The sequence below is a fragment of the Meles meles genome, chromosome 14 (genome assembly GCF_922984935.1).
Source record: "Meles meles chromosome 14, mMelMel3.1 paternal haplotype, whole genome shotgun sequence".
Taxonomy (NCBI): Eukaryota; Metazoa; Chordata; class Mammalia; order Carnivora; family Mustelidae; genus Meles; species Meles meles.
The window spans coordinates 66,131,572-66,157,999 of NC_060079.1; the positions used below are offsets into that span (position 1 = coordinate 66,131,572).

The 26,428-nt window shown below is 35.0% G+C and overlaps 1 long non-coding RNA gene across 1 annotated transcript; it reads right to left on the minus strand.

The window, feature by feature from the left end:
* Positions 1–340: 340 nt before the first annotated feature.
* On the minus strand, positions 341–22,337 carry LOC123925142. The gene is made up of 4 exons (XR_006814920.1): positions 22,243–22,337; positions 21,728–21,847; positions 15,224–15,288; positions 341–446 (listed from the first exon to the last, which is right to left on the minus strand). It is a non-coding gene; the product is annotated as an uncharacterized LOC123925142 (long non-coding RNA).
* Positions 22,338–26,428: the final 4,091 nt, after the last annotated feature.

Here is a 26,428-nt window from a genome sequence, read left to right on the forward strand (position 1 = left end):
TGAACATTTTCATCGTGATTATTAATGTATGACTCTGATTCAGAACCACTCAAATCAAGAAGCATTAAATCATTGTCAAGGATGTTTTCTGGATACATGAACTTTCTATGATGCTGGAAAGCTTATGTTAGAGGTCTTATTCCAGTGGGCAGTGCCTCTTTTCTCTCCCCATGAGACATGCGAAAGGAATGGTGTCTACGTTGTTACCCAGTCCGGTTTCATACGGATATTTTCCTTGTATGTGAATGTGTTGAATTCATGTCAAAACCAAGTATTTATGGGACTCTTGAGTATATGAAGGATGTGGCATTTGGTAATAACCTACCATGCAGAAGAAGAGACACCAAGAGTTTCATGTTTCCCCAGGAACCTGTGAGCTAAGGAAAGTTCTGCTTAGTGGAGTGCAGTGGCTCCCACTCTTTCATCAGTCTTGGATCTCACAATTTCTGTGGGTTTAAATAAGCAATTTAGTTAGACATTTTGGAAGTGTGCATATGTGCACGTGTGTGGATCTCTTTATATCTACTAAGAACAAACTAAGCAAAGAATAAAACCAGGGTGTTTTTTTTTTTTCTTTTCCTTAAACTCTGTAAAAAACACCATACTGACTCCAGTAAAGAAACACACATAATCTTCCATAATCAAAACATGCAGCAGTTTAAACCAAGAAATATAACTGTGTATAATATATATATGAGGGGCAGAGAGAGAGAAAGCAAAGACATTTTAAAGAAGAAAGATCTTAATAAAATTATTCCTGCCTTAACTTTATAAATTGAGTTTGAGTTTGCAACTGTCTGATTTCCTTCTCTCCCATTCTCTCTCACATATAGCACACACAAACACACATACTTTCCCCCCATATAATTTCATTAAATCTTCTCACCTTTCTATTCATTGTTGTTAACTATGTGCCTCATATGGAGTCTGGGGTCTGAGATAGTACCGTCTAGTCTGTGTATCTCTATCTCAAAGTGAACTTTTTTCCAGAACTCATGAACCCAAATGCAATGCATTCCATACACACTTTCCCAAATATAAACCACTCATACCTGCAGAAACACATGCCATTGACAGTTGCCTGATTCCATGATAATATGATAAATACTTTTGAGCTGGATATATGCACATAATAAAATGAAAAACATCAAATTAATGGATGAAAGATGGAGCTTATGGACTGCATATCCAAGGTTGCTTTAATCAATGAAATATTGTCAGATTATATAATCACAACATATTTGGTAAATAATTTTTAAAATGTAGAAGATAGAAAACAATGTTTGATCTTTCTTAGAAATATTTTTTAAAAAGCAATAGGGAGGGGGTAAATCAGGTTGAAGTATGCCAAATATTTTATTGACATTACATAAAATGTGAAAGTAAAATGATCAAATATAATTCGCTCTCCCTCTCTCTCTCTCTCTCTCTATATATATATGGGAGTGATCAGTGATACCTTAAATATGTCTAAATTTAGACTATGTAGCCAAAATGATAAGCCGTATTACAAAGAAATTATTATTTACAGTTATCTTTGTTAGTTATACTCAGTAAATATTACAACAAAACCCAAAGGAATATATCATAGTTCAAAATACATAAAGGTAGTGTGTTCCGATTCAAAAGAAATAAGACAAATATCCTTAATTTAAAGAACGTCTAGTCTACAATATTCATAGTACGAAGTAGTAGGAGACAGGTGAATAAACCCAAAATTACTACAGCAGGTAGAGAAAAATATATATAACTATGCTAAGAAGATACAGAGAAGAGAATTTAACTTATCTTCAGTGTTAAGTAAACTCTTGGACAAGTGAGTGTCATAGATTCTAGAGTATAAATTTCATTTACATAAATTCATTTTCCAGGAGTTTGCTCATTTTAGGTCAGCAAGGTCATTGAGTTGAACAAGATATTAACCTGCTACAGGCAGGGGCGCCTGGGTGGCTCAGTGGTTTAAGCCACTGCCTTCGGCTCAGGTCATGATCTCAGGGTCCTGGGATCGAGTCCCGCATCGGGCTCTCTGCTCAGCAGAGGGGAGCCTGCTTCCCCCTCACTCTCTCTGCCTGCCTCTCTGCCTACTTGTGATCTCTCTCTGTCAAATAAATAAATAAAATCTTTAAAAAAAAATAAAAATAAAATAAAAAAAAACCTGCTACAGGCAGTGTATAACAGTGATACATTTCCACAGAACTGTGAAAAGTGAGGGTGCAATTCTGAATGGTGTGAGTTTCAGTGAACGCAGTACTGTGCAATGTGAGAATTGCTTGTACTTAATAATAGATGATTATTCCATATTTTTGTTATATAAAATTATTTTGTAGCTAGAAACTTCCCTTTGGTTTGTTAGAATCAATATATATTATGTGTATGAGTGTATGTTTACTTTTATGGACTCAAGGACCACATTGTCCAAAAATAGTACTCTGGAAATTACTTTAAGAAAATTATCATTATGCTCTCTAGCTTGCTATTATTCTGAAGAACATTATGCAGAAAATTGTCCTATCCATTTCATGGATATTATGAATAATTGGAATCTAACCAACAATAACAATGATTTCCGTAGAAATTTTGTGTAATAGACTGGTAAGAACTAAACTGACCCACTTTCAGCTTATGTCATGTGTGGCCAATGTCTTCCAGGGTTCTGTATTAGCAAATTTTAATAAGGCCAAATGTGATGCTCTGCTGAATATTCAACTAACGGATGGGGCATTTTAAACACAGCATAGCTTAATATTATTTAGCCCAGCAGCCAGGATTCCACAAGTGCTGTGCCAGAGAACTTTCTCGTCCATCGTGCTGCCACCAGATGGTATTCACCCTGCCATATGTTTCAATGCCTAGATAAGCATAATGGTACAATGCCTGCTACTTAATTCAATACTGAAATCGTGTGAATTAATACACGCTGAGGGTAAATGATAGAAGTGAAATAATGAATACGGGAAGAGGGCAATAAAATCCGCTGACGGATAATTTCAGTAATTTTTTTCTACTTTCTGTGGCTCTATTTAGGGGAAACAAGATTGAAAATATAAATTAGAATTAGTGGATAGGATAACATTTTGTGCTTTGTTAACTTCTACATATATATATCTATGTGTGTGTGCATATACATATATGACTTAAATACTCAGCAACTAAATTTTTCAATGTATAAAATGAAGACAATATAGATGATGACTAGCTTAAAATATTACCTGATGCCTTAAATCCTACAAAGTTTCTGAGTTTCTTTAGCCAAGGTCTTCCAGTATCTGACATGACTTCTGCATAACAAAATTAACCTGGGTTTTCATCAATTTTTCTAATACAGGTACAAATAGAGAAGTACATTTTTTTTCATTGTAAATACATTGGTTATTGCAAGGAAGTTATAATATTCTTGTCACAGATAATTGTTCAAATTTTTATAATAGAGTGAAATAATTTTATTATAAAAGATTTAATATACAAAAGAGTTGTAAGTTAGTAAAACACATATCTGATTTAATGTCTCATAATAAACTCACATGTGCCTGTTGTTGCTTAGACCCAAACAGCAGAAGCTATTCATACAAAATAATATTTATTTTTCCACTGAGGATATTGGGTTTGCATTTTTCAAGCCACATTCTTTCAAAAGTCCTCTTTTCAGCCAATGACATGTCTTTGCAGGTAAGCTAACCTTGAATCCTAAATATTACTCATTAAAAAGTGACATCAGCAAAATGGTGGAGTAAGAGATCCCTTCATTTTCTCACAGAAAAGCAGCAATTGCACAGCTATCCACAAATGAAAATCGCTTTGTGAGAGTGCAGGCGACCAGTTAAGAAATGATAGCAACATAGTGTAGTGAAAACATGGAGAATAATTATAAAGAAAGGGTAGCAAGAACAGTTTCACTTGGCCTGCATCATCCCCCCCCCCCCCCCCAGGCCTGCACAGCTCCTGGCCAAGAGGAAATCGCAAACCTGTGAGTGCTCCCTCACAGGGAAAAGGAAAGCAGGGTGAGCAACCAGCTTCCCCATCTTTTCAGATGGGTAAAGGACCCACTTTGGTTTCTCCATACCCAGATTGCTCAGGAGATCCTCATAGCTGAGATGTCTGGAGAAGGCTAGGATTAAAGAAGAAGGTGGGAGCTCCCTGCCCTGCAGCAGGTGCCACCATGGGCCACAGTTCTACAGAGAACACCAACAGGCTGCACTGCTGAGGACCTCAACAGCCAACACAGCTGCCATAGACCCACAAAGCAGGAGATGTTTTGTACAACCCAGGAGAAGGAGTTGCTGCTGGGCTGTCCTTGGTCAGTCATCTTCCCTCCATGACTCTCCCTCCCAACTGCACAGGCAAAATTCCAGATCCATGGTTGCTCTGAATGTGTCTGTGCTCCAGATGCTAACTTCATAGTCACTTCCCAAGAGCCCACCCTTCAGAAATTAGCATATGCATAGGCATACTTGTGCCTTAGACACTGGCATTACTCCGCCTTGGGGCAGGCCAGAACCCTGAAACATGGGGCCATGGTCACTTTCTGGAAGTCCGTGCTTTGGCCACCAGCTGCATAGCACCTCACCATTGCCAATACCTGGAACAGCTCTAGAGTAGGCAAGCCTCTGTCCTGGACACTGGTGCCACCATGTCAGGGGGAAGCCTGTGCCCAGGCCCTAGAGCCACAGTCACTCAGTGTGGGCCTGCACAGGGACACCCCAGTTCCATGGCTGGTCCGTGAGTGCTCCTGCTTGACACAATTCTCCACCATCACAGTGAGTTCATCTGTTCACTGAATACTGCAGCCACTGCTGCAACGAGCATGCCTGCATGCCGGACCTAAGGCCAAGAGGAATGCCCTTGGTCATGACTTTCCTCCATGGTGGAAAAATAGAACAAAAAGACCCCCAGAGCGCTTGCTGGTGTTGTGGACACTGAGGACCTGCACCGTTTTTGCCAATGCTGACTTCAGCTGATGGATCCACATGGAGACTCTCCCATGTCCCTTCCCAGAGCTAGAACCACTGCACCTTACCCCCACAGCACTTCCACCCACACATAGGTGAAGGTCTTTCCGTAGTCATTCTGTAAAGTCTGGAAGAGGTAACTTACTCCTCAAATGCACAGACATAAATGCAAGGCTACAGAAACATGAAAACATCATGGAACCAATGAAACACAATTAAAAAAAATGGAGATCTTCAAATGGCCCAGCAAATATTTTTTAAAAAATTAATCTTTAAGTACCTGGGTGACTCAGACAGTTAAGTGTCCAACTTGTAATTTCCGCTCAGGTCATGATCTCATGGGTCATGGGATAGAACCTTGTATTGGGCTCCGTGCTCAGCGTGGAGTCTGCTGGAGATTCTCACCCTCTGCCCCTTCCCCACCTGCTACATGGGCATGTGCTTGCTCTCTCATTCTCTCTCAAATAAACAAATAAATCTTTTTTAAAAAAAAACCTTAAACATTTTAAAAAAATTTAAAAATCATCTTAAAGAAGCTCAATGAGTAAGAACAAAATTGGATATATCATACTCCTTGATTTCAAAATATATTACACCAGCTATGTAATGATGAAAATATAGTGTTGTCATAAAAATATTCATACAGACCAATGGAACAGAATATAAAGCCCAGAAATAAATCCATGTATTTATGGCCAAGTGATATTTGACAAGAGTGCCAAGAACACATGATGGGGGAAAGTCTAGTTCCTTCAATAAATCGTGCTGGGAGAACTGGATACCCATATGCCAAGGAATGAATTAGACTCTTATCTCATGCCTCATAGAACAATCAAAATAGATTATAAGCTTAAACATAACACCTAAAACTGTAAAACTTTTATAAGAAAGCATAGGGAAAAAGCTTCCCAATAATGGTCTGGGCAAAGATTTTTTTTGGATATGACACCAGAAGTACAGCTAAGAGAAGAAAATTTGCTAAATTGGATTGGATCAAACTTTAAAAAGCTTCTGCAAAGCAAAAGAATGATCAACAGAGTGAAAAGGCAATCTACAGAATGGGAGAAAATATATGCAAGCCATATGTCTGATAAGAAATTAGTATTCAAAATATATATAGAACTCATGCAACTCAATAGCAAAAGAAACGAATCACCCAATTAAAAAATGGACAAAGGACCTGACACAGATGGAGCTATGCTAAATAATTCAGAGACAAATAGCATATAATTTCATTCATATGTGGACTTTAAGAAACAAAACAGATGATCAAAAAGAAAAAAAAAGGGGCGCCTGGGTGGTTCAGTGGGTTAAAGCCTCTGCCTTCGGCTCAGGTCATGATCCCAGGGTCCTGGGATCAAGCCCCATATGGGGCTTTCTGCTCTGCAGGGAGCCTGCTTCCTCCTCTCTCTCTGCCTGCCTCTCTGCCTAGTTGTGATTTCTCTCTGTCAAATAAATAAAATATAAAAAAAAAGAAAAAAGAAAAAAAAAAGAGGGAGAGGAAGAGAAAGAGAGAGGCAAACCAAGAAACAGACTCTTAACTATAGAGAAAAAAATTGATGGTTACCAGTGGGGAGGTAGAAGGGGATGGGTTATAAAGCGGACGGGGATTAAAGAGTGCACTTGTGATGAGCACACAGTGCTGTATGGAAGCATTGAATCACTGTATTCTACACCTGAAACTAATATCGTACTGTATGACAATTGACTAGAATTTGAATAAAAACTTAAAAAAATGAAGCCATAAAGATAATAACAGGTCAATGAAAAGGTACTCAATCATGCGGGATATGCAAATCCAAATCACAATGACATATCTCTTTGCATAAGTTGGGATGGCTGCTATTAAAAATACAATAGGTAATAAGTGTGGCTGAGGACATAGAGCAAAATGAACTGCTTCTACATTGTTGGTGCCTTCATTATAGAAAACTATATGGGGGATCCCCACAATATTTAAAATAAATTATCATATGATAGCAATTCCACTTCTGGGTGTATATCCAAAAGATAGGAAATCAGTATGTTGAATAGATAGATACCTGCCCTCCCATGTTCATTTCAGCATTAACAATGGCCAAGATAAAGAAAATGTCACACACACACACACACACACACACACACACACACAGCGTGAAATACTACTCAACCTTAAGAAAGAAGGAAAACCTGCCATTGACAAAAACAAGGATATACCTGGAGGATCTCATCCCAAGTGAAATAAGCAGACAGGGAGATGAATACTACATGACCTCACAAGTCTAAAAATGTCAAGACATCTAAAAATGTCAAGATCATGGAAACAGAGAGTCAAATGGTGTTTACCGTAGGCTCAGGAAAAGGAATATAGGCAGATATTGGTCAGTACACAGTATCAATTAAGCAAGTTAAAAAATTGTGATGATCTAATGACAGTGTGACTATATCAAATTATCAAGTTGTACACTTTAAATATATATAATTTTTAATTGACAACTATACCTTGATAAAGTTAGAATAATAAATATAAATAAACAAATGTATTTATTTGCCAATTATAAAATGAAGATATAAGTATGACCAGTCATTGTCATATATTTTGCCAATATATAATTATTGAGATCTTGAGATTATTCCTTAATAAAGATGATTATTTTATAACCATAGGTGGATACTATGCTTATCATTTCATGGTTTTGCATGAAATCTTCAGTCCATACTACATTCTTTCACTTTTTTCATTCATCTTTCATTAAAGAAATGACAAATCTATGATTAGCATGCAAATCAAAACCAAAATCAGTACACTGTTGGAATGCCCTTTTTTTTTTAATTAAATGTACTTTTCAGCAAGAGTTTGTCAAAGTGAATGTGATACTCTTTCGGCAATGGTAGTTATTTGCAAGCAGTGAAACATTAACATCAAATATTCAAAGGAGACTTTTCACAGCTGCCAAGTTAATCTCCTCTAAACCTAAATTCTGTTCATGTTACTCTCTTGCTCAGTAACCATGATTTCCTCCCCCATTGCTTATCAAATTAATTAAAATTAAGATATTTTTATATTTAAGCCTGGATACAATATGTTCTCAATCTGCCCTTCCCGTGTTCTCTATCATAGTTCCTCTAAATTGTAGTATACACTTAAGATAACTAGAGTAGTTATCAACTATAGTCTTTAAACATCTGGATTTTCCTAATTTTGAGTGTCTTTAGGTTGTTCATTCTTTCAACTGGAAATTCTTTTGGCATCATTTACTGTCAATAGAAATCTCTCTAAAAATATCTGAAATGTTACTTCCTCCAGAAAATCTTTGTTATCCTACCCATGCAATGTCACTTCCTCTCAGGACTTTTGATCGTCTGTTCTGCTTAGGTATGTAATGACTTTAATTTATACTGTATTTCATTCTGTAAGTTTTGCTCTCTATACTCCAATACACTATTCTAACATCGGATGCCTGATTAATTACAACTAAATAAAGCCATCTGAACCTTCAGCTATAACTTTCTACTGCAGATCAACTCTGTGTCATCAGCCTAGTTGACTCTACCTGACCACCTGCCTGTGTCAAGGAGACAATGCTTTCACCATTCTCTCTTGCAAGATTGTAGATAAACATTGAACACTGACGTTCTCCTTCATTATTAACTGGATGTCTTCCTCCTTTTCCTAGTTCTTGCATCTGATATATCCTGGAGAGTCATGGATTTCCTCCTTGATTTACAGCCCAAAGGAAACTAATATGTCATTGCTTAGGATCTCATGGCTTGATGCAATCTCATGAATCAAACTCATCACATATATATATCAACCTGCATTAGATGAATGTATTTTATTATCCCTTGGTAGATTTGTTCATTTGCACTGCTGAACTTTCTCTTAAAAGGGATGATCTTCTCATTCTGATCAATTTTCCATCTCTATCCTTTATCTATCTCAGTATCCACTGTGCCTAGAATTTCACTAAACATGACAACAGATTTCAACTGAGAGGCCATTTATTTATCCTTTGCCTCAATAGGAACATCTACTTAAAAGGTATTTTATAAGGACATAGAACCCTGGCACAAACTCATATTAAACTGATATTCCATTGGGATGACACATGCACTATTACTGTCTTTAAAATTGGCTGCGTTAGAATCAGCATCTGTGTCACTATAGGATTGCTCTAGTTTTTCCTTACTTTCGTGGGTGAACAAACTGTATGATGCTAAAAAATAAAAGTTATGAAGACTGTATTACAACTTCCCTGCAACTGCTACTGAAATGATTTTTACCAACCCCTTTCCCTGACCTACTTAGCTAGCTCCCAGTAGCTATTCAGAATTTGGTTAATTATCATCTCCTTTAGGAGTCCACCATGATAATTTTATCTCAAGAATCTGCATACACAGTTTTCATCATGGTAATCTATAATAATAACTCTATTATTATTATTATCATTGCCACTTTGGTCACCTATATTGTTTTATTCATAGGCTTAATCACTTCCTGAAATTAATTGTTCATATATTTATTCACATGTAGGTATTCTACAATTATTACTTAAATAAATGTAGAAGTTGACCATTACGCTATCATTATAAATAGCATTCTATACGTAGTTATTAATTCTGACTGGGAAGGAGAAATATTGGGAAATCCTTGGAAAGATGTTAGGCATTCAATTTGACCCCAAAATGGGTAAAACTTGTTCCATGTGGATAATATTTAAATATTTTAAAATATTATTTGTATTGGAACTGGCTTTATAGGTACACAGACTGGGATATAATGTTGTTTCCACATTTTATATAATTTTTTGATCACTTTTCAGGAAATGTTTTTTATAAATGTTTTTATAAATGTTCCTTATAAATTGTCAATAAATTTGCAACTATGAAATGTGTTTTGGGTTCCTTAATCCTATCATAATAAAGTGATTCAATATCACTACAAAACCTTTTCACTTTAAACCCACCCAGTTATTTTTTGTGATTTTTATCTCTTATATATCATTTAAATATTTTATCATATATTTAGATATTTAATATTAAGAGAATAAAGAGTATATAGATGTGAGATAAAAATTAAATTTCTGGGGGCACCTGGGTGGCTCAGTGGGTTAAAGCCTCTGCCTTTCGCTCAGGTCATGATCCCAGGATCCTGGGATCGAGCCCCGCATCAGGCTCTCTGCTGGGCAGGGAGCCTGCTTCCTCCTCTCTCTCTCTCTCTCTCTCTCTCTCTCTCTGCCTGCCTCTCTCCCTACTTGTGATCTCTATCTGTCAAATAAATAAAATCTTTAAAAAAAAAATAAATTTCTGAACTCATTCTTATATTGAGAAACAGTAATTCTCTCATCATTTCATGTTTGCTTCTATTTTTGCAGGTCTGCTTTTTTATTTCTAGCTTTGATGATCGCCAGAAGTCTTTGTCACATTTTTGTCCTACTTTGTGATTACTTTAGATAGACTGCAGCTCTGAGAAAACAATCTGTTTTCTTCTCTTCTCCCTTATTCCTTCCACCCTTGTTCAGCTTCTCCACTGTCTAAGATGAGAGGTCAATGTCATTTCTAAACCTAAACTCATCCATTCTATTTCACATGGCAGGGTGGCTTTCATTTTGTTTGTGGCCATTATTTCTCAATATCCAGTCAAAGAAACAGGAAGATAATGCTCATGCTTTTATCACATTTTTATTTATTTTGAACCTGTCACTCAGTTCTTGCAGATTTTTATCACAGCCTTTGACTTCCTGTCAATGTTTTTCCTCCCCATGGTCAGATTTTTTAAAAATTAATTTTGGTCAATATCAATTTTGGCAAAGATCTTTCAAATTGAAGTTTTTTTAAGACAACATATAGGGCAGCCTATGCTGGGTGATGTGTCATAAGTTATTTTTTGCAACATACACATACACACATTTACACACACTCAATCGCTCACTATTTTAGTTTTCTTTATCTGTATTCCATGAATATAACCAAGAGGGAATGTAAGAATTAGAACAGTGGAGAATATAAATCTTACTGTCCCGATGCATACCACAGATCCTATTACCTGTGTATCAGTTAAAAATTAAGAGAAACAAACAATAAATTAAGGTACAGATGTATGTCTCATATTTATCATCTCATACAAAGAGACATAAGAAGCAAATGAGAAGTTACCAACTTACCAGAGTTAACAGAACCATAATGTGAATCCCATAACCCCACAGTAGACTCAGCTGAGTCCACTGATATCACGCACACACACAAACAGAAACAGTTTTATTTAAATGACATATTTATTTGGATAAGAGATTGTTGAACATGGTCATTCAAAATATCAGGGCCACAGTGGTTTATTATTAGCACTTTTATTCCTCTATTAATGTTTTATTCTTAATATTTTTTGTGGTATATGTTGAAATGATTCACAGTACAGTTAGCGATTATATTTTTATTCATTGAAAAAGTCAATCTTTTTATAAATGTTTCTAGTTAATGTGGAATAAAATCATGAGTAATCAAAATCTGGTTTTTATTTGGAAAACAAAATGTTTAAAAAAAATTTTTTTTTAATTCAGTTAGTGGCTTGAGTTCCTAATTCTATCTCTTCTTCCTTTGATAGAAACATATACCAAAGACGTATATTAGGAAGAGCAGGGGAAGGGCAAGAAACAATCTTTCAGAGGGGTTGTGGTTTTTGCCTTTGCACAAGGTGAGCAAGGAAACATCTTCAATAGATTGTTACTTGATAGAGTCCCGAGGAATATGAGGGTGTGGGAAAGATTATTCTAAGTAGAAGGAAGAGCAAGTGAATAAGGTCTGCAGAGGAATTTTCTCAGTGTTGTCAAAGAAGGTAATAGTGCCCCGGATGGAGGTGAATGAGAATGACCAAGATTTCTAGACTGAGCAGCTAGAAGTATTTAGTTGCCATTAACCTGATTGAGAGAAGAATGTAAATGAAACAAGTTTGGGGGTGGGGGTCAGCAGAGTAAAGATTTGGACATGTTAAGTTTGAGATAGGAGATCAATATTAAATGAAATGTCCAGCAGAAAGAAACGTGTAGTTTAGAAGATCAGTCAGAATTGGAGATATAAATTTGCAAGTTGTTATGGAATCTGGACAAAATCACAAAACAAGGCTCTATAGAATGAAAATAGGTGAAGGCTAAGGCCTGTGCATTTGGGAACTCCTCCAAAAATAGAATAAGTGGAAGAACCAGCCAAGAGACTAGAACTGAACAAGAGGGATATAAGAGGCCAAGGAAAACCAAGGCAGTATGCAATCAAAGAGGAGAGAGACACCCCTTTGAAATAGTGCTGATATGTTGTCATTGACTGGAATGAGCAATGGGAAAGTAAGTTGGAATGCAGATTCAAATCAGACTGTTGCAGTTTCTGACAGGAATTAAAGAGTATTTATAGATGATCCTATATATATATATATATATATATATATAGGATATATATGGATCCTATATATATATATATATATTTTTTAAGGAACGGCAAAGAAATGGGCCAGTAGTGAGGCAAATGGAATTTTAAAAGTTTGCAGATGTTATTTGTTTCAAAAGGAAGAAATGATATTGTTTTGATATCGACAAGGTTATTTTAGAAGATGGGAAACAGGAGATATTCTAGAAGAGAAAGTGTGAACAAACACAAATGGAGTGGTGTCCTTGAGTAAGGCAAGAAGGTCTAGGGCCTGATGCACTGCACGGGTAGAGATGATTGCTCATTTATGGTTATAGGAAGAAGAAAGGCATGTGGGTACAGTCGCTGGTAAGAAAGTACCATGTGCTACATTAAAGGAGAGTAGGACCTTGAGTAATAGAGCACCAGGAATCATCCTTCTCTTAGGTGCAATAACATTGACCTGTATGATGTCAGAGTTAAGAGGACATGGGATTTGTAAAACCCATGTGATTTTTTGGGTCACTTTCTGACCATTCCTCCACAGTGTGATTTTAACTGTATAGTTAGTAAAATAGCTAGGATTCTTGTTACTGATAATTTTCTGCCTTACAACACTAATGAATTAATTCACTAAACAACACAAAACCTTTTAATATAAGATTACATCCTTCTAGTTGTTTTTATTAATATAACTAATGTTTATTGGGACTTAAAATATACTAGGCATAGTTATAAGCACTTTACACATATTATCATTTAATATATAACTTTTTGAAAACCAATGTGCATTTATTAGCATTCATTTTGGATTAAGGAATGTAGTGCCTAGGTTAAATTTTTTTTTTCTTGTATGCTGGGATTTTGAGAATTAAAAATGAAAATCCTAGCCATTGTCACGTCAATATTTCTCTTCTACCACTCTATACAAAGAAAAATGTCTACTTCCTTTCCTCACAAATCATACAAAGATTAGGGGGGAAATAAAAAGAGTTTGGTTTGGTTTAGTTAAGAGAAGACAATGAGTTCCCATTCAAATAAATTGTTAAATCGCAGAAATATCTAAGCCAGCACTTTGATTTTAACTGAATGCTGTAACTCTGAATCTTATCTTGCCATATGGCTTCTTGTGGATTAAAAAAAAAAAAAGAAAACACAAACAACTTTATGTGTTATTACTTTTTAATACACCTTTCTTCTTGATTCTTTAATTTTGTTCTATTTTATTTTTAAAGATAGTAGTATATAAAAATTTAATTTAAAAAACTGGATTTATACACTAGTTTTTAAAGAATTTGATTGGATTTAAAAAATCATTAAATGAAATATCCCAGTAAATAAATGTGAACAAGGGAATAACAGTAGAATTGAACTCTTTGTATAGCATTCTGCTGAGTCTTCTGGGTTTTTAGAAATCACATAGTTCACAAACATACATTGATATTGGGATGCCTTGGTGGTTCAGTCAGTTAGGCCTCTGCCTTTGGCTCAGGTTATGATCCCAGGGTCCTGGGATCTGGTCCCACAAGGGGTCCTTACTCAGTGGGAAGCCTACTTCTCCCTCTGCCTGCTGCTCCCTCTGCTTGTGCTCCTGATCTCTCTCCCTCTCTCTTTCTCTGACAAATAAATAAAATCTTTTAAAAAATACATCAATATTTAATATTAAATTCAATACCCATGCAATTTCAAAAATAATTCTGCTTGTATAGTATATTGAAATCAATATACAAAAAGTTAATGATATATATAATGTTTTAATGTGTTATAATGTGATCATTTAAAATCCTACCCAGGAAATATTTAATTTTATTATAATATTCATAATGTTTTTAACGAGAAATTTTTGCATTTGCTTTGATTTTTTTTAACCTGGAGGAGGAGAACACCTGGTAAATAGACTGTAAGCAAATTGTTTTTAATTCTTTTATATTCGTTATATTCCATAAGACAAATAGTAAGATTACTTGGATGGACTAGAAACAAATATTATTTCTGTATTTATGTTTAATTCTCATTTCTAGCAATTCAGTTTGGTTACCATGATCCTGATGAAGACAACAGAAACTGATAAATACTTAAAATACCTGGAATTTCTTGCTTCTAAAGAGAAATCCCCCAACAAATGGTCATTAAATAAAACTCTCTGGAGGTGCCTGGGTAGCTCGGTCCATTAAACCTCCAACTCCACTCACTCTCTCTCTCAAATAAATAAATAAGTAAAGTCTTTAAAAACAAAAACCTCTCTGGATTAGCTACATGGAATCTGCTCCAGTCTGGGGACAAGAGCTTGAATAACGAGTATATACAGAATTAGTTCACAATAAAAGGGCAGGGATTGAGTGAAAACTAAGGATAACTTTTAAATCAGACTGGAGTTATCTGGGTTGTATGAAGGTACTGCTTTTCTCCATCCTAAGAGAGAATGAAGGAACAAGGGAAGTGGAGAAGAGAAACTTGAAACTAATACAAAAAAGGAAAACATTAACAAAATATACCAATGATGTAATTCAAGAGAACTTTTACATCTGGTTGACTCTGTGTGTGTGTGTATGTGTGTGTGTGAGTGCATGTGTGTGTTGGGGGAGGGGCGTGTCTTCTTTGAAATGTGTCTTAAAAATCAATGCTAGCCAGTAAGTATTAGAAATGGGTACTTCAGTGATGTGAGTGTGTATATCTTTGTGTCTGGGTCTTGGGAAAACGTTACCTGCCATGAAAGATACTCTATAAGGAACTGAGAAAACAAAGCAATGCTAGTGTGTTTTAAGATTGGTACTGTAATGATGCTCAATGAATCATGCAAGGAAAGCAGAGGGAAAAGGAGGCAAGGGCAGTTTCTGGATATGAATCATGTGAAGTTCTTATTATGATGACAGTTATTTGTATACAAGGAAAACAGTAAACTTTACCTTCCAATATAACGTAACTTGAACTTCAGGCCTCTGATGTATTGCAAGTACCAGATGTTTTAGTTCTGGAAAGAAATATATATCATTAGTCCCCACAAATAACTATAATTATTAAATTAAAGTGCCATTACATAATCTGTAAATAGAATGCTGGGAGTGATTACATTCTGTGATTATTTAGTTCTATGCCACTGTTTCATTGTAGTCTTAAAGAGGCTAAAATGTAGAGTGGGTGAGAGTGTGGGATCCCCAGCCAGGCTGCTGCGGTTCTCCCCCCCAGCTATGAAACTGACTGGCCATGCTACCTGACACACAGGTCATAGTCTTCTTTGGTCCCTACGACTTCATCAGTAAAATGAGTACAGAAATGGTATCGATTTCATGGACATAGTGTTAAAATTAAATACACAAATACTTGTAAAGGGCATGAAAAGTGCTTGACATTAGAGAACCCAATAAATGTCCAATCTCATGAATATTGGTGAGTAAAAATGTGATTTCGATGTGAAAGGTAGAAAAGAAACCCTTTTGCAAAGTATCTATGCAGTAATTTCAGCTAAAGATTGGAGGAAATTGCTATTTATGAGAATCTTCTAACTATCAAAATAAGACTTAAGATTTTTTCATTTAAATATCATTTCCATTTCTGCATAGAATGTAATGATTCTTAATACATAATGGTATGGAAAATTTTAGCTTGTACAGAAATTATCGATGAGAACTATTTTATCCCTAAATAGCAATTTGCTATTAGTGATAGTGAGATTCAGGTTAGGTTATCTAAAGCGAAATTATTTTTTATCTTTTATTCTCACATGTTAAATTACTATGATATTGCTACATAGCACCTACATATCCTTGGGATTTCATTTGTAATCCTAGAGCAACATTAACATTAAAAGATTAGTCAATAAAGTCATTTTGACCCAAATAACCCAAAGTTTGAAATAAAGGAACAGGTAATCTCATTTCATTTAAGTAAGACAATTGTAATGCAATTTTTTTAAATGTGTATGTTAGGATTTTTTTAAGATTTTATTTTTAAGTAATCTCTATGTCCAAGATGGGGTTTGAACTTACAACCCTGATTTCAAACGTCTTATCCCCTATTGATTGACCCAATGAGACACCCTTATATTAGGATTTTATATAGACCTTGGAATTCCAGTTTTTATTATTATAACTTTATGGTGAGCTTTGATAACAAAAGTTTAAAATCGCTTAATAATTATTTTATGAAAGGAAAAGTGGGATATAATAGTAAAAGAAAAGATATAATGTACTTTTTAGCAATACTGAGTTCTTTCACACCACATTTCCATGGCAAGATGAGAAAATTGGACCAGAAGAAGAAATAAACCAAAAGTTTGCTTTATACAGTGGTAATTAACATTTATTATATTGTAGTTACCTTTGGTATTTAAGGAAAGATAAGGTAAAAATAATTAAATTAGAATTCAGAATTCAGAGATATATATATTTCAAATATATTGGGACAATAAAGGTGAAAAATATGATTCAATCAGAGAAAGACAATCATTATATGATATCTCTGATATGAGGAATCTGAAGGGCGGAGCAGGGGGCTTGGGGAGTAGGGAAGGAAAAAAATGAAACAAAATGGGATCAGAGGGAGGGAGACAAACCATAAGAAACTCTTAATCTCACAAGCAAACTGAGGGTTGCTGAGGGGAGGGGTGTGTGGAGACGGCGGTTGGGTTATGGACATTGGGGAAGGTATGTTCTATGGTGAGTGCTGTGAAATGTGTAAGCCTGACGATTCACAGACCTGTACTCCTGGGGCAAATAATACATTATATGTTAATAAAATAATTTTGAAAATATGATCCAGGTAACAAATACATAAGAGAAATGGCTGAAGGAACTGATTTCTAGATTGTTGGTAAAATGTAAACTGCTATGTCTTTGTTAACATATATTAAAAATTTTAAAAGCTCGGCATCAGGGAAATACAAATCAAAACCACAATGAGATATCACCTCACACCAGTCAGAATGGCTAAAATTAACAAGTCAGGAAATGACAGATGCTGGAGAGGATGTGGAGAAAGGGGAACCCTCCTCCACTGTTGGTGGGAATGCAAGCTGGTCCAACCACTCTGGAAAACAGCATGGAGGTTCCTCAAAATGTTGAAAATGGATTTCTACTTTTTTATTGTAAATTCTAACTTTAGAAACTTTTTTTAAAAGCAACATATAGAAGCATGATCTCTTAAAGGTATAATATTCCCCCTTTTCTCTGTAATAGAAACCATTTAAAAAACAAAGACCTAATATATTGTGAAATACTCATATAATGAACAAACATAAAGCTATTACAAATTAAGTCGTGGGGTGTCTGGATGGCTCCCCCGCTTGAGCATCAGACTCTTGGTTTTGGTTCAAGTCATGATCTCAGGGGCCTGGTATCAATGGCAGCCCATGTAGGGCTCTGCACTCTTCACAACATCTGCTTGTCTCTCTCCTTCATCCTCCCTTCCTCCCCAAGCCCAGGAGTGGGCTCTCTCTCTTTCTCTCAAATAAATAAATAAAATCTTGCTATTTTTTAATTTTTTATTTTTTAATAAAATCTTTTTGAAGATAAATGGAAATATTAAGTAAAAATCTTCATATTCTAAAAGATGACCACAGAATAATCTTTCACACTAATGAGAAAATATATTAAGATAATTGTTTTTATTATAGGATTATTGGGTGGTTAATTTTCTTTTGTGTGATTTTTTCTTTTCCTTCATATTCAATATATATTTGAGGGATACAAAATTCCAAGGATGTGTAAGAATGTCCTCAATCCATTTAGAGTAGGGTTGTTCAACCATGGTGCTATGGTCTTTCTTTCTTTCTTTTTTATTAACATATAATGTATTATTTGTTTCAGGAGTACAGGTCTGATTCATCAGCCTTACACAATTCACAGCGCTCAGCATAGCACATACTCTTCCCAGTGTCCATCACCCAGCCACCCAAACCCTCCCACCCTCCTCCCTTCCAGCAACCCTCAGTTTGTTTCCTGACATTAAGAGTTTCTTATGGTTTATCTCCCTTTCTGGTTTCATCTTGTTTTACTTTTCCCTCCCCTCCCCTATGATCCTCTGTCTTCTTTCTCAAATTCCTCATATCAGTGAGATCATATGATAATTGTCTTTCTGTGTTGACTTATTTGGCTTTGTGTAATACCCTCTAGTTCCATCCATCTCATTAGAAATGGTAAGATTTCAGGTTTTTTGATGGCTGCATAGTATTCATCTTTTTTGTACTTTCTAAATATCTATGAAAAATATGTTATCTTCATGCTCAAAAAATATTACCATCAAAAAGTAAATTAGATAACCAAACATTTACATTTATTTCACATCAATAAATTTATCAAATTAAAAATAATCTCAGAAAGGCTTTAAGAGATTTTTTCCTAAAAAAACAAACAACAAACAAATGAAATAATATAAAATAAAAAGAAAGTTGATTTTTCCATAACAAATCAACATTTAGAAAACATAACAATAGAGGCACCTGGGTGGCTTAGTTTGTTAAGTGACTGCCGTCAGCTCTGGTCATGATCCTGGAGTCCCAGGATTGAGTCCCACATTAGGCTCCCAGCTCTGTGGGGAATTGGCTACTCCCTCTGACCTTCTTGCCTCTCATGCTATCGCTCACTCTCTCTCTCTCTCAAATAAATAAATAAAATCTTTTTAAAAAAGAAAACATAACAATATACTAAAAAGAAAATTCTAAAAGACACACAAGTTAAATGGGAAAAATTATATGTTTGTAAGGAAATGTCATTTAATGTATGAAAATTTTTTTAATTTACAAAAAAACCCACACACAATATCCCCTATCTGCTGGGAGAGATGGGCAAGAAAAAGAACACATAGTTAATACAAATACTAGAAGCTATAAGGTACTGTATTTATAGGAAAACTATTTTCAATATTACAAATGAAAAATTGAAGTTAAGACAATAAAATATCAATTTTATGTCAATTATTGATTTTTTCCAAAATGATTTTACATATTTTGAGACTTATATAAATTAAATATTAAATATATTTTGAATTTATTAAAGTATACATGTGTATCAGAGAATTAAAGAAATATACACAATATAATAACATATTTTTCTTTTTATATTTTGATATTTTCTAAGGTAGCTGCAATAATCATACGCTTTTAATCAGAAAGCTACAGTAAGAAAAGAATATATGTAATTTTAAAACACAGTATTTATCCATTTTGAAAAGTAAATAGTTATTCAAGAAAATTTCTCACATTGGTTATTCCTGAGTCTAGATTCCAGCCTAGAAATATCTGATATGAATATTTTCCTTTTTACAAACTAATTGTAAAATACCACAACACACACTAACTGTTTTCACCTGGTATCTTGTAAAATTGTGGTATATCTTCCTCTTCCTGTTCTTTCTGATTTTTTTTTTATTGTTGAGATACTAAAACATCCCATTTTCAAATACGACATTAATATATGTTAAAATTACATTGCATTTCATTACTTTTGGGGTTATTTACTCCTGCTATATGGTGCTTGTCAGTTCTGGCTGCTATAATGCAATTCGGTATAATGGGTGGCTTAAACGGGGATTTATTTCTCAAAGTTCTGGAGTATTAGCCAATTTGTCTCCCCAGTGAGGAGTATCTTCATGGCTTGTACACAGCTGTCTTCTTGCTGTTATCTTTACGTGGCAGGGAGGCACATGGTCTGTCTCCTCTTTCTCATCCTATAAGGACGCTGGTTTCATTAGGGGGCCCACCCTCACAACATCATCCAAAATTAATTACCTCCTACAGGCCTTTCTTTCCAACACCTTGTGGGTCAGGGCTTCAACATATTAATGTGGGGGGAATGCACACATTCAGAACTTGACACAGACCTAATCATTTTCCATAAGTCTTTGTGTAATTCTAGGCTTTTGAATACAACCAGTTACTCTGCTTACTTTCAGTGATTAGATATTCATTTATACAAATTTATTTCTGAGTATGCTAAATATTTGACCTACAAATACAGGGTATCTTAATCTATTCTAATTGTGCTTTTTAAAATTCTTATCTCAACTGATGAGAAAAAATGTGGGAAACTATTCTAAGACAAATAATTATCTTTGTAATTTCACTTATTGTCTCATAAATAAAACAGTAAACTATTCAGCTGGAGGTTGTGTTATGCTGGTAGAAAATCCTACAGTATGAGATGTTGAGCTTCCCCTAGAAACACAGAAAGTAGGGGGCCATGTGGCTGGTTCAGCAGTAGAGTATGTGACTCTTGTTTTGGGGTTGTGAGTTCCAGCCTCACATGGGATGTAGAGATTACTTAAAAAAAAAAATAATAGAAAGTAAGAAACACTGCGCACATCTATTTTTTTTCTCTTTTGAGGACAGGATTATAAGTGGAAGGGTAAAAAATGCAGGGACTATATTAGATTCATGTTGTAGGGCACAGTTTGAATCTTCCTAAAATAAGACCTGAGTTAAAAATGAATTTTAAAAATTAGTTATATTAATGTACTGAATTACAAGGCATTTAAGAGGAGGGGTTGACAAGAGGATACTGTTCAGTTATAAAATAGAAGGAAATCCTGCCATCTGCTACAACATGATGGACCTTGAGGGGATTATGCTAAGTGAAATAAGTTAGAAAAAGACAACTATTCAGTGATCTCACTAATATCTAGAATCTAAAAACAAGCAAAAAAAAAAAAAAAAGAAAAACTCTGAAAATTAAAGAAAAAAAGAGTTGGGATTGCGAGTTTGGACTCTGATGACACAGGTCGGGGCAAGAAATGAATTTTTCCTGAGTTTGTTAGCTACCTCCAAAATGGGAATTCCAGCAGTTATCAAAGTTAATCTTATCATTTAAGAATTAAAGATGCACTTTAATTAAAGGGGGGACAAAAGAAGAAGGGTGAGAGTTAACAAGGAATTGATAGTTATTATTAGATTTATTTCGCTGGTAAACAACTTTAAAAAAATGAATTAGAATTGTTAATTATCTTTAATTCCCTACCTATTTAAATATGTATAATAAAGAAATGCAAATCCAGAAAATGTCCAGGGCAATCCCCACAACTGAAATCTAACTAAACAATATGACTAGAACAATAGGTGTCTGATGCCTGTTCCTTTACTTATTACAATAACAGCGATAACAATGCTGATTATATTAGGCAACAACGAATGTTTATTATGAGCCAGATACAGTTCTGTGCCCTTTATAGGTATTAATTCATTGATTCATTCTCATAATAACCCAGGATGTCAGGATTTTTTATTTGTTCCATATTTCATTCAGTTATTATACAAATATGTTTTCCTTTGTAATTACTTTTTATTTCATCCCATCTCTGTCAAGGAATAAAATAAATATACCACACTTCATAAAAAGCAAATATTTTCAATAACTGAATAAGTAGGTAATGCTGACATTTTTTTTTCATTCTCCAGAAATTCACCTGGAGCTTAAACTTACCCAATCTTTCAAATATTTTGCTTTTCTTAACGACTTCAAAAATGTCAGAATATTGGGTTATTTTCTTCTGGCTTTGGATTTCTGTGCTTCTCTGAAACAGTTCCTAGTTCCTTTGCAGAACTGAAATACCAAATATTGATCCTTTTAAAAATCATGAGAGCTTTCAATGTTTTAAAATTTGCCATTCTAATAATTAATATTATAATAATATTATAGAACACTTAAACTCGGCCTTTCTCAGTGAGCTGAGCTTTTTTTTTTCTTAAGAAAAAAAGAAGCTAGAGCCTTCAAAGTTTTTCCAAAAAAAAAAAAAAATCCATCACCTCATTATTTTTTTAGAGAACAAACTTTTCTTGATTTTAGTTATTAAAATATTATTTTTAATTATCCTCTCCCCCACACACTACTTTTTGGTTAATGATCGTGGTTCCGTTTGATATCATTAGAAAATACATGGATCATTTTCAATAAATCATGACAAATAGAATACAAAAAATATGTAAAAAGTTACCTACCATCTGTTTTAAGGTAGTCTGCTGCAAAATGAAATGTCCATTGAGATCAACACATGAGTAATAAGTAAGATTCAGAAGCGCTCTTGTGGATAGCACACTGAGGGAGGAATGTCCTAGTTTCCCAGATCCTTGCTCACTCTTTAGAACATTCTGCAGAGGCAGGATGGAACCCACTCAAAATCTGGTTTGTATGTCAAAATTGATGATGCCAGCCAAACACAGGGAAGAAAGAATGGAAAAGTTTATTACTAGCAAAATAAGAGTTTGGCGGAGGAAGAGTAAGCCTCCTGAGTGTGTCTGAAATGGTTTGTGAGAGGAGGGAAAGGAGATCTGCTTGGGGCTTTTATTGTGTGTGGGGATGGGGTGGGGGGAGTACGACACTGGCCACAACCTTTCCAGTTGTGGGCACCTGTTTCCCATTTGTTTCTGGGCTTGGAACCTCACACCAAGTGAGGGAGCTCGTAGACTTTGTTCACTGCCTGTCCAAAAGAGGGCTGGGAAGGGAGGAGGAAAAGCGAAACTTGAAAATATATAGCACCCAATATTAAAAACTGAAGTCAGACTAGATTACATTTGTTATGTAGGTATTTTTCTCCAAGTACTGTCACATTTGTTATTAACACAGAAAAATCTATCAATCTTTATAGATTTGCTTTAATAAAAGAGGAAAACTGTATAGATGAATCAAATCTGTCAGCATCCTTATTTAAAACGACTCCTCTCCAGTTTGTGATTTGTGTACTAATGGTAGATCGAGAGTTATGTATGTCAGTAGATATTTTAATAAAGGTGATATCCTCAAGGAAAGGAATTTAGTCTGTAAAATGAAGATTATGAAGACAAAGTAGAGGGTTTAAATGATGGAGAATGACAGGTCAAATTAAGCAAGGTGATGAGAAAATAAATTTCATCCACAAAGGGAGGAAGTAGAATACTAGTATTTAAAATGTAAATTTTGGTAAAATAGATTGGAAATTTAAATGTAAATCATGAAAAGCCTTATAATAAAGACTATCCAGTTTCATGGAGGAGTTGGGTGTCATAGGTTTTCCTGGGGGCTGACAAGAATATGAAAAAGGTAAAACAAAACAGCAGGAAAAGAAGGGATAGGTCTTCTCATACACACAGACATATATATTCTTTTTTTTCAGACATATATATTCTTTCTATAGTATTTTTATTTTGTTTTTAATAATCACATTGATTCATTTTTTGCAACTCTCTCATATTGTACACTAAATGAATCTTTCTTCTTGTTATTAGCAGAATGCTATATTTTCTGAAGTTCATTATTATTTTCTGAACTTTTTCCTTAAAATTCTGCTCTAAGTTCCCCGTACCTTCATGTTTATGATTGGTTTTCTGAATTGTCTTTTCTTACAAGTATCAACTACTCATACTTAATTGTCAGTAAAGTACTAACCTTATTCCCAGCATTTTTTGTTTTATTAAACTGTCAGCCACATTATGCAAAAATATTTGAAACAGATTGTGTGCTATTCTGCCGTGTTTTCAGCAGATGTCTAGTAATTGGAATTTCTCATAGGTGGACCAATTGTGCTAGCTTCCTAGAAATATAGAAAGACCACTACTGTATACCTTTTCTGTTGGAAGTAAGAGACAGTTTTTCTTTTTTTAAGTTCCACATGGACTGTCCCCCAGTTGCATGCGTTTAATTAGTTATACATATGTCTCCTTTTACTAAAAGTAAAAGACTTCATTGGTTGGAGCCTTCAATATTCATGTAGATAAAAAGTGGTCAAGCTCTGAAGGCGAGTCATGGACATACCAAAAGAGACGACACTCGAATAAACGATATGATGACACAGCAAAAAGTTACCCAAACTAAAATCTGTTGGTTTCTAATAAGCACTGATTTGTGGAATGGGAAAAGCAAATAATTGAGCTCATTTCTTCTATGCTAACCTTGGGTATAGAGAAACCATGTTTATCGAATTTGTAAATGATACAGCTTTCTGACATATTTTTACAGAAATCAGAATTCAGTATTATTTGATGACCTTATATAATGACATAAATAGAATTTAATGAAATGTATATTTAATAAAATGAAAAATATAATTTAAAGTTGTAGCAGGTTATATTATATGTGTATGTGTGTATGTATGTGTGTGTATATATATATATATAAATTTTTTTTTTCCCATTTCAGACCTTTCCTTTGAATTCCAGATTTGTGTTTTCAGTTGCCTCCTCTTCCCCATGTGGATATCACTTTTTTTTAATTTAATATTTTATTTATTTATTTGAGAATGAAGGAAAGAGAGAGAGAGTGCAAGAACAAGGGGGAGGGGTAAACAGAGAGGAAGAAGCAGACTCACCACGACGCAGGGAGCCCCACTAGGGGCTGGATCTCAGGATCTTAGAATCAAGATCAGAACGGAAGGCAGATGCTTAACTGGCTGAGCCACCGAGGTGCCCTAGGATGTCACTCTTCCGTTCAAACTCTTCCAGTGGTTTTCCTTTTCACTCCAATTAAAAGCCCAATGTATCACAGTACCCACAGGTTCTATGCCATTAGATGTCTGTTATCTTTTGGGAGCTCTTATTGCTCTCCCTAGCATATACAGTTGTCCTTCATAGTATTAAACATGTACGTGTATTTGTGTTTGAAGCAAAACAATCTCAATTTTCCAGTCAACCCTGTATCCATGTGTTTTAGAATGTGACTTTGCAGCTTCTCTTTAAAAAGTAAAACCTGTTTCTCCATGCCTTGCATCTGGACTGGTCCTGTGATTTTCTTTCACTTAATAAAATGTGTGTGTGGGGAGATGGTTTGTAATATTTTTTTAAGATTTTATTTATTTAAGAGAGAGAGAGAGAGAAAGTGAGAAATAGAACATGAGCAAAGGGGGAGGGACAGAGGAAGAGGGAGAAGCAGACTCTATTGGGCCCAGTATGTGAGGGATGATCCCAGGGTCCTAGGATCATGGCCTGAGCCAAAGGCAGATGCTTAAGCAACTGAGCCACCCAGGCACCCAATGGTGTGCAATTTTTGAGGCTATGTCTTACATGCCTTGCCCACTTCTATCATTTCTTTTGAGTACCTGCCTCTTTTATGAGAGGACATTAATCTAGGATGATGGAAAATAAGAGATCATTTGGAGAAGAACCTGTTTGCCCTAGCCAAGGACTTCTAGACCAGCCTGCAGCCAGCCAAGCCCCAAATGTGTGAAAAACAAAAACAAAAATCCCAGACACACTTCACAGCACTCACGATAGCACTTACCCTCCCCAATGTCCATAGCCCCCTCCCCCTCTCCCACCTCCCCCCAGCAACCCCCAGTTTGTTTTGTGAGATAAAGAGTCATTTATGGTTTGTCTCCCTCCCAATCGTGTAAACCTGGCGATTCACAGACCTGTACCCCTGGGGATAAAAATACATTATATGTTTATTAAAAAAAAAAAAAATTGGAAGGGGAGGTGAACCATAAGAGACTATGGACTCTGAAAAACAACCTGAGGGTTTTGAAGGGTCAGGGGTGGGAGGTTGGGGGAACAGGTGGTGGGTAATGGGGAGGGCACGTTTTGCATGGAGCACTGGGTGTTGTGCAAAAAGAATGAATACTGTTACGCTGAAAAAATAAATAAAATGGAAAAAAAATAAAAACCCAGACAAATTTACCAGAGTTGCTTACTTGATCCACAGCCAAATGCAGACATGGGTGAGTCCAGCCAAAATTGGAAAAGCTACCCAAATGATGCATAGATTCATGAGCAATAGAAATGCTTATTGTTAAAAGGTTCATGACAGTGCTCGCTTCGGCAGCACATATACTAAAAAAAAAAAAAAAAAGGTTCATGACAAGTTTTTGTTTGGTTTATTTGTTTTGATTGGTTTATTTGTTTTGATTGCTGTTATCACTACTATTTCTCAGCATATAAATAATATCTGATTCATTTGAAGTGCTCAATTATTTTATATGCTTCGGATCCTTTTAAAATCTAATTGAAATATTTTTTTGGTAGAATATGTGGCTTCTAAATGACTTTTGGTATCCATACTGAGACTTGTATTTTTTTTTCCTGAATATATTTTGAGCACACAGACTTCACTGTCAGGAAAAAGAATGCTTTGTATAAATTATAGAAGCTTTAATACATACCAGAATGGTAAAAAGTAAAATTTCATAATGTAAATAATTTTGATGAAAATAAATGATAC